The 10754-nt window shown below is 35.7% G+C and overlaps 1 pseudogene; it reads right to left on the bottom strand.

Moving 5' to 3' along the window:
• Positions 1-8895: 8895 nt before the first annotated feature.
• Positions 8896-10442, bottom strand: LOC131405033 (shugoshin 1-like; annotated as a pseudogene).
• Between the last annotated feature and the right edge of the window lie 312 nt (positions 10443-10754).

A 10754-nucleotide genomic window follows, 5' to 3' on the forward strand; every position in this document is an offset into this window, starting at 1 on the left:
CCTCACAAGGGTGAGGTAGAAATGATTTCGGTTTTACAAATGAGGAATCAAAGAGCCAGAGAGGCTAAGTAATAGGCCTGTGATCGCACAAATAGAAGGGAGTGCAAGTGAGGCTCACACCAATTTCTTTTTGGTGTAGATGTTCTTTTTTTTTTTTTGCTACATGTGCCAAGAATCCTGGTGCATACCTGAGGGAGCAGACTGGCAGATTTCTTGACCATTTATCTTGTTACAGTTATCTTTAGTCTGTGAGCATACGTACAGGCTAAATTTTCACAAGGAACTTGACTGCATTGCTTGAGACCTTCTATTCTCATGAAGTAACTTACATGAATTATAACAGGAGACAAGACAGAATATAGGATGAACTGTAGTTTTTACATCCTAAGCCATGTTGTAAGTTATTTGTCAGGTTTTTTTTTTTTTATTTATTACAATAAAACTATAATAAGACCTTTGATTATATAAGCTTTAAATATTTCTCTTATCAGGAAGCCACATCTGATAAACTAGAAGAAACATACTACAAATGACAAGTGATGGGAGTTGGAGGCTGGGGTTTCAGCCTCACTCCTCCATTCACTGGATTGTGGGATGGCAGCAGACATGACCAGTTATCTACTAGACGTCCAGTCCCTTTTTCTTCCTTCCTGGCAGAGCCTTGATTTTATTTGGGTATCTGCCCTCCTCTGCAAGTCTCAGGGAGGGCTGTCTCTATTTCCAGCTCCAGGGTACATCATGATTGGTCTAGCCCAATCACAGCCATTCCAGTGTCTTTGCCAATGATTGGTTTAGACCCAGTTCTGACCAATGAGATATGAAAGGAGATCTGCAAAAAGTTTCTCCATTCCTAAGAAGGTACACAGAAAATAAACTGCTCCTTTTATTCCTATGCATATTTTCTTATTTAGATATTATACCTGAAACGGATGCATCCATATTTGACCACAAAATGAGGCAGTCTGAGAATGAATCTGATTCAGGAGTTGGCAGAATAGGGAGATAGAAGCTCCCAGTTCCTTGGTGACCCTTCTGAGACACTGATCAGGTTAAGTCTAGAGCCACCCTACCTCCACACTTTACCTTATATGTCAAGTTAAAACAATATTCTTTATTGTTTAAGCTGATATAAATCAGGTTTTCTGTTACTTTCAGCCAAAAGCATTCTAAATGATACAACTGATTTTTAATGAAGAAGAAACAGCACCTTCTTTGTGCTGATTCTATGAGCTTTGTTTCATTATCTTTTTTGCTGTTCATTATCCAGACATACCAGAAAAATTAAAATTTAGCAAAGAAATAAAATGAACAAACTACTCCAGTTGAAAAAATAATGCCCCACAAATTCCAGCACTAAATCTCATGTGGGCATGTCATTTAACCTCTCTGGGGCTCCATTTCTTTACTGTCAATGGAAATGATAGTAAATCTACTACATAGGGATTTAATAGAATAATGGATATAAAGCACTTTAGTGTAGTGCTAGACATCTTATAAGCTTTAAATAGGGCTAATTCTCAATAAATGTTTGTTGTCTATCTTTACTATTCATTTCGATTATAACTATTTTTGTTTCAATAATCTTCTTATAAGCTTAGTTACATACTTTCATTTCCTATAGAAAGCAAATAAAATAAATATAAATAGACTTTAGCATATACCTCATTATATGTTTATACTATCCTTAGAAGCTCAAAAAGGTTACAGATTTGCTTCAAATACCATTTCTAAAAAGTAGCAGAACCCAAGATTTCTAACTCGGTTTCTCGTGCTCTCTTTAATGCAACGTAGCAGACTTCCCAGAAGTAATAGGATTGACAGAGGTAGCTGGCTGCTAAAGGCTGGCAAAGTATATGACGAAGTAAGAACTAGAAGTACAGTCATGAAGGACGAGAGAGATGATCTCCGCAAAGTGATTACAAGGACAAACTTTAGAACTGTAAGGCAAGCAAAAATACACACCTAAACTCCCCTTAGGGAATCACTGTATTATGGAAAAGCACATACATGATGTTTAGAAAAGCTCGTATTCAATATATTCTGCTACTTAAAAAAGTAAAATGTACTATATGATATTCTCTGCTACTTAGTATTTTCCAGGTAAATACACTAGCAGCAAATACGCTAGCAGCTCCAATGAAATGATACCACACAGATAAAGTGTTATTGGATTATGTACAGGGTCTGCTGGAATGGGATCATCAGCAAATAATAGAAAACTAAACCTATGAATTTTATATTTGTCTTCAGGAATAAATTGACTTTGTAGTATAGAGGACAATGCGTTGAACTAAATACAAATCTCAGTTTACTTCATTTAATAACTTTTCTGATCATGAGCAAGCGTGTAGTTTTACATATAAGGTAAGGTCATTGGAATGGGGGAATGAGTCTGCTTTTCTCCCTAGAATTCCAGGAATATAATCATTTAAAAAATTTTTTTGGAAGTAAGTATAAGTATTTAGATTTACAGAAAAATTGCAAACATATTATAGGGAGTTTCCATATAACCCCATGCCCTCTTTCCCTTTTATTATCTTACATTGGTATGGTGCATTTGTCACCATTAGTTAACCAATATCAATAGATTATTATTAATTGAAATCCATACTTTATTCATATTTCCTTGGTTTTTACCTAGTGTCCTTTTCTGTCCCAGGATTTCATCCAGGAGCCCACATTGCATTCAGTCATCATGTCTCCCTGGGCTCCTCCTGCTGTGACAGCTTTTCAGATTTTCCTTGTTTTTGATGACCTTGACAATTCTGAGGCACACTGGTCAGATATTTTTTAGAATGTCCCTCTGTTGAGATTTGTGCTGTGTTTTTCTCATGCCTAGACTGGGGCTATGGGATTTGGGGAGGAAGGACACAGTGATAAGGGCCAGCATAGACTCATGGTGTTTATTTTATACTTTGGGTTACAATCGAATACAACTTTATTTATTTTATTGCTCGGATTGTTCCAGCTTTAACCATTTGGTACTCTTTTATTTGACTCCTGTGTCCCTTTGACATACACCCACGGTTTTTATGGCTTCCTTACTTTGTGGCACTACAATTTGCTCCAGGCTCATCTCGTATATTTCCTGCCCCAGTCCTAGAATCAGCCATTTCTCCAAGGAGCTCTGCTGCCTTTTATTAAAGAGTGGTAGCAGAAACCAAAATCAGAGCATTAGGTGTGTTATTGCTCCTGGGGTGTTTCTAGGCCCTCTCAGCTGACAGAGCTAGGAAATATATTTGTGTATACTAACATATGTGTATATATATATATATGTATCCAGAAATATTTCTATGTGAAACCATCCATATCGATATTAAACTAAACACAAGCTCATACTGTCTCCAAATCTAATCCAAAACCTCATGGATCATTCTACCCTCCTCCTCTTGTTTTATCTGTAACCTCCCATTCCAATAGTTAATAAATTTGGTTTCCACCATCCGTTTACTTAATTGTTCAATCCCACTATACATGTATAGTGGTTTCAGAATTGTTAAGTCATTTCCTTGTGGGAAACATCTTTATCAACTAGAGGGTAGTACTTATGTGTAGATATTTTGCTTTTAGTGTTATAAACTCCTTTCATTTACAAAGTTACTTAGCTTTGCACCTTTTCCCCTGCAGATATAGTCATTTTTAACATGACAATGTAATCTTCAAATTTTTGATGATAAATATTTTTAAAACAAATATCAACATACAAAACTTTTGCCAGATCAACATGTGAAAAATAAAGATATTAGGTTATGCTACCAACTTCTTTTATGCTGTCTTCTTTTTCGTTTATTAACAAGAATAAAATGAATATACTTATCTTTTGAGGCCTAAATGATTTTCAAATTTAAAATTTGTTAGGCCCAAGTATTAGTTTTGCACCTTTAGGAGAAGCCCCTCCTTTTAACAGCTGGATTCAGTTTTGTAAAGGTACATCCACTTGTTCACACATGTATTTTCTTTGTATTTTTATGATCAAAGCATTACTTAAATAAGAAAACTTTGAAGTATATAACCTCTATAATGTTTAAAACATTTTTATGTACATTTCATTTTATTTCAAAGAGAATCTTAAGGAGTTAGATGGGAAAATTTTGTCAGTTTTACTTTACAAATAAGCTGAGATTTTTGTTTGGTATATCATAGTTGTAGAGTTGTAGCTCTTCTATATGGGACGCCCCTCAGCATGGCTTGACCAGCGGTAAGTAGGTCCGTGCCCAGGATCTGAAGTGGTGAACCCTGGGCTGCCGAAGCAGAACATGTGAACTTAACCTCTACACCACCAGACCAGCCCCTAAACTGAGATTTTGTTAGTTTCATGTTCATATGACTTTAAAATGCCAGAGCAAGAAACAGAACCCAGATCTTCTATCTCCCTGTTCAGTTATAATTTTGACAGCATCTTTTTGTCATCTCCAAGTGGACTCACTCTAATACATACATATCATTTTATTTTACATTTTCCTAATTAATCGATGGTACTAAATGACAAAAGCAATACTCCTAATCAACAGTGCAAGACTGCCTGTAATGCTTAATAATTAGAATATTGTACACAAAGTAAGCAGCAAGAGAGTAAAAGTCCTTTGAAATAGACCAATGATTCTTACAAGTGCTATATAGCTAGATGTTATGATACATATTTCATTATATATCTGAATTTTACAAAGCCATAAATTGAAAACTTTTAAATAAGATGGATTTTGGTAAAACAAATTAAAATTAATTTAAAAATTATTGATATTCATTATCATTTTTACACCCTCGTTCCATGGTATTATATTCGTTTCCTAGGGCTACTGTAACAAATTACCACAAACTGGGTGACTTAAAGACAAACAGAAATTTTTTCTTTCATGGTTCTGGAGACCAGAAGTCTGAAATCAGGGTGTTAGCAGGGGTGGTTCCTTCCAGAGCACCAAGGGGGAAATCAGTCTGCTCTGTGCCTCTCTTCTAGGTTCTAGTGGCTTAGGCTCAGGGAACCTTTGGCAGTATTTGGTTAACACATGTATCACTCCCATATGTAACTCTGTCTTCACATAGCTTTCTCCTTGTGTCTTTTCTCTTTTTCTGACCCACTTGTATGGACACTCATGATTGGATGCGTGGTCAACCCTAAATTTGCATGATATCTTCTTGAGATCCAAAGTCTCTATTTCCAAATAAGATCACACTCACAGGTATCAGAGTTTAGGACTTGGACCTATCTTTTTGAGGCCACTATTCAGTCTACTACAGGTATGAAGCTTAGAGAGTAGAATTCAGATGATTCAGAATGACATCAATAAATTTTGTTAGTTATATGATCCTGGTGAAATTTGGTAATGCTGATGATGGATGTGATAAATGGAAGAGCTCCCTTGCTTGTTAGGAAAAGAGCTTAAGTAGGTTGAAAATAATTTGATATATTATAGTAATTACATTTTATAACTCTTTTCATTACATAAAAATGTAACTCCTACATTTACTGTAATTCGTATTAATTATGTTTCATTACTGAAAATACCATTTTACCAGATATTTTCTACACATTATAACTTCTGTTTGACTAATATCTTAATCTAAAAGACTAATGGAAACAGAAGATTTTAAGCAAAAATTAAGTAGAAATGTTGTTTCATTTATTACTTTTTAGATCCAAGGGGCTAGATGTTTGGTGTCATATAGCTCTAAAATCCTTTTATACTTAGGCAATGTATCTTTAATAATCTTCACATTTCTGATTTGCTTTTTAATTTAAGTTTATTGTATATTCTTTGGAATCCCAGAATGTAGATGACACGCTAGGAAGCATAGTAATCCCTCTCCTTTGTAGTGACTCTGCTTGTGCTTTTGTCTTTCTGTATCCTTAGTTGTTTGATCTCACTCCCAAAAATTTGGTTAGAAAATAAATGAATCACGTTTCAAACATATGAGCAGTGTAAAAAAATTCAATTTGTATCAGCTTTATAAATTTCTTTTTTGCCTTATCAAGCTCTTGAATATTTTAAGATATTTTTCCCTTCTCTTTGGACCTGGGGAAGCAAATTGTACATCTGGAACTTTTTTAGAAGGCAAATTGTGTTCTTTGTTGTTATTTCTGGGGCTTTACATAGGTGGATATGCTATTTTCAAATTCAAGATCTGAAACCCCAAATCTTTCAAAAATTATACAGTTTACTGATTTTATTTTGTTTGGCCAAGTCATTCCAGATTTGATCCTAGCCCACAGAACTAAATACCACAGTTTTATTTTTGGTCTTCAAAACAAAATCATTTTTCATTTTAAATAAAATGTGATGCTCTGTATTGGCCCTTTAAAATAATTTACAACTTGTAAAATCCCCACATAATCCTCCCAATTGGTGAGAGGTAGATGAGTTATAGAAGTTCTCTGTTAAGATTCAAATGCTGTGGGGAACTAGAAAAACATGATGTCATTAATACCATAACTTGATTTACTGATTTGGTTTATTGAATTAGCTCTAGCAGAGAACAAGACCTCAAGAGAATAACATGCATGATAGATTAGGTTTTGATGAAGGACTATGATGTCTTTGGCATCACTTTTTATTGTTTTCTGGGTTTTGCTATAATTATTTTATAGGTAGTTCTAAACCTACCAGCATTTTTATCACAGTCTCCTGAGTTTACTGCCATTAGGTGAGAGCTGTTAGCATGTATTAGGGTGGCTTTTAGAAACTTCCTGCCACTTTAGGATTTGAGAGATAACACAAATTTAAAAATGTCTATTCTGTAAAAGAAAGTTAAACTATTTGCTACTAATAGTATTACACCAATAAGGTATAAGAGACATATCATGTTTATGTAACAAAATATTAAAATATTAAAAATCGGTCATTCAGTAAGTGTGTGAGAGCAATCTGGTTTTGACATATGGCACCCCATTGGACGTCAGAGTGGTTGGCTGGCTAGGCAGGTGCCTTCATCTTAGTGAGGTTGGTTATCTCAATAGAACTGGACTATTCTATTAAATATATAGAATGCATTTAGTGCAAGGCACTTGACTGCATGCTATAGAGGATGCTAAAATTAATAAGATAAAATGTCTTCTTTAGAGGTAGTTAGGTCCATTAGGGACATGCTTTGTGTATACTGATAATCACAGTTAAGGTACATGGATAAGTGCTGTATAGTTGTAGTTTTGATTAGATAGAGACAACTACTGGCTCTGGTACTGAAGGATAGTCCCTGGAAAACGGGATATTTGATGTGGGTCCTGAAAGATGGAAAGTATTTCAAAAATCCAAGATGAGGTAAAGATATGGCATGAAAAAAACACACATACAAATAGAAGGGTATGAGTTTTTATTATTTTTATTTTTATTTTTTATTTTTTTAGGAAGACCGGCTCTGAGCTAACATCTATTGCCAATCCTCCTCCTTCCCCCGCCCCCCAAAGCCCCAGTAGATAGTTGTATGTCATAGTTGCAAATCCTTCTAGTTGCTGTATGTGGGACGCGGCCTCAGCATGGCCGGAGAAGCGGTGCGTCGGTGCACGCCTGGGATCCGAACCCCAGCCGCCAGTAGCGGAGCGCGTGCACTTAACCACTAAGCCCCGGGGCCGGCCCAGTTTTTATTATTTATTTAGAATGAAAATGTATTTTGACTAGAATATAGAGCCCAATGAGACTTATGGCTGGAAAAAGAAGTGTGCCAGATGTGGGGAAGGATCCCAATGCTAGGCCAAAGAGCTAGAGTAATATTCTCTAAAAATTAAATTTTAGGTTAAACTCAAAGTTACTTTTTTATCTTATAAAGAATTTTGTTTTTCAAGCGACAAACTATAGTTGCTTTAAAATTTAAAAATATATAGTATACATATGTGTGCGTGTATAGGTCTCAAACTTTCTGAACTGAACTAATTTCCTCCACTGGCTGATGAAAAACTTTCTATAAAGCAAGTACAAAATGTCCTGGCATTCACACACTTAACATTTGAGATTTTTTGACTCAATAAGAGCTATCCTGAAAGTCCACAGCATACTAATTTGTGATTTTTCTAAGGCATCACTTTAAACAGTATATACTTAGAGCTAGTTCAGAGCTAGTCAGTTACATAGACCCTGAGCCTAAGAAACCATCAATTCTCTAATCATGATCTCAAACACATTTTATTTGAGAAATTAAATACAATAGTGGCATAAGGGATTCACAAGCAACTTAGAGTGGACTCCACTCTGAATGTCAAGGAGTTACTTTACTCAAATATTGTAGTAAGGTGTTTCAAAAGCTCCTCCATCTATCTTCAAAAATCATTCACTCTTGGGGCCAGCCTGGTGGCATAGTGGTTAAGGTTGCGCACTCCTCTTCAGTGGCCCAGGATTCGCAGGCCCAGAACCCAGGAGCAGACCTATGCACCGCTTATCATGCCATGCTGTGGCAGCATCCCAAGTATAAAGTGGAGGAAGATGGGCACAGGTGTTAGCCCAGGGCCAATCTTCCTCAGCAAAAAGAGGAGGATTGGCAACAGAGGTTAGCTTAGGGCTGACCTTCCTCACCAAAAAAAAAAAGAAAAATCATTCACTCCCATATGTCTCACTTACAAAAAAAACGAAGATGCCGAAACATGATAATTAAAACATCTTATTGATTTCTAATAAAGTAAGTATAATATACATTTTGACTATAATTAAAGTCTTAGGCAGTATAAGAAATCTATACTATTATAGTTCTCAAGTCCAGCTATTTATATTCAAAAGAAAAAAATTAGCCTACATTTATTAAAGGCTTAAGATAAAACATCATCTTTCCACTATAGTTTTGAAGTAATATTTATGATCTACAGAATTCATGGCAGTTTGATCCACTCATGTACTGTCTTACAGGTTCTCTCTTTGAGCAAAGGAAGGGGAGAGGTGTAGGACAAATTACAACAACATCCATCCAGCAAAAGCGTCATTTTACTTGGTTAATATTTTTAAGAGTTTTGTTTTCTTTTTATTGTTGGAAAATAGGAGGTTTCAAGAAACACAAATCTAAAAAGTTCCCCTGTTTTTAATTTCAAAGTGAGTTAGGGACTTATAGTTCATGCTGACTGTACATCTACTCGTAGGGAAGGTCATTGGTGGGATTTCTTTATTCTTTTCTGGAAAAAGATTTAATTTTCTGATTTTCACTGCAGGAGACAAATAGACATTGGTGATATCCTTCAGAATAAGACGAGGTGACTGAAGGGCACTGATGAGAGTTTGTGTTGGTTTGGAATCCTCAGTCTATTTTTCATTGGTGTGTAGAGTGCTCTTTTAGATGGAGGCCTGGTGTTTGGGCTCCCATCTCATTTATTCGTGAGATTTGGAATGCACTAGCGAGTGTTTTAGAAGGCAAATAAACGCCATTGCAATCATTTCCTGGACTTAATTCACTAATGCTCATTTCAGACTCATTGTTACTTTTTCTCTGTTAGAATCATTTCTCATTTTCTTTTGTCAGAAAGGAGTAATATAACACCAAATTAAAATTGTAAGAGTTACTGTACTGGAGCTGAGTCATCCAAATATTTTTTAGAAATAATTATTTTTTTAATTTTCTTTTTTCTCTCTCTGTATCTTGATAGGCATTTTGATTTTCTCCTGTTAGCTTTCCTTTTCTCTTCTCTTTTTCTTCCTTGTGAATCTCTAAGCTTAGTTTTAGTTTGTTCAAATTTAGGCTTGAAAATGACTTCTTCTGTGTTAGTAATTCTTTCTAGGGGAATTGGCCTTGGTAATAAGTTAATTTTGTCCTTGTTCCATTGACGAACATTTTGTTCTACATTTTCAGTATGTATATATTTACTAGAGGGTCTGCAAATTTAATTCTTTCCAATTCAAATGATTTCCTGACAGATGACTCATTTCAAAGTTGTCCAAGGTATCAAATTTACCAAGATCGTTAAAACTTTTCCTTAAACTTCGATGGATGGACAGATAGAGTTCTATGAAAGACATTGTTGGTAGATTATGTTCACCTGAACTAGAGTTTCAAAATCAAATCTGTCTTGAGGAATAGCAGATATTGCTCTTCTATTTGTAATGATTCTCCTTGTTCTGGAAGGTCAACTTTCTGAAGAGGAATTTGAGGTAAACCCTTTACAAATAAGTCCTTGGAATCGTCATTACTATTGAAATCCGTTCCAAAGGGACATACTTACTGGTTTTGAAAAGGTTTTCCTCTTTGTTCTGAAATGCATTTTTCTTTCAAAGTAAGTAGCTGATATGCAAGGTAGTAACATTCTTTTCTCTTGGGCTTCTCTCACTTTGGATTTTTCCAAATCAAAAACTAACATTCTATAGTAGTCCAGGTAATTTTTCAACAGCATAGAAATGTTGGTGATTATTTGGCATGGCACAGCTTCATATGATTTGGCATTTGCCAATCTTTGTGAAATTTTTATTCCTTTTCTCTTTCATTTCTTTATGTCTTCAAGGCTAACCAAAAGACTTTCTAAGGCACCTTTCTTTGACCATCACCTCTGCCGCAGCCCTCCGTCTCACATTCCAAGGCTCCATGAGGCTGCTGGCCTGTCCCTCACCCCCCAGAACTGTGGCTTGTCGCTTGTACCTTCTGCGACCTCATTTGAAATTCTCAGCTGCACTCACCCATTGGCTGGATGGAGGCGGTCACGTGATGCGAACGTGCTGCCAGGCACTCAGGTAGAGTCCTGCTCTTCCGGGCAGTGTCCCACAACACCTTAAAATAACTTAATAAAAAATATCACAGGTACAGCCACTGTGGAAAACAGTTTGGAGATTTGTCAAAATATTAAAAATAGAAATACC

Source organism: Diceros bicornis, chromosome 4 (genome assembly GCF_020826845.1).
Source record: "Diceros bicornis minor isolate mBicDic1 chromosome 4, mDicBic1.mat.cur, whole genome shotgun sequence".
Lineage (NCBI taxonomy): Eukaryota > Metazoa > Chordata > Mammalia > Perissodactyla > Rhinocerotidae > Diceros > Diceros bicornis.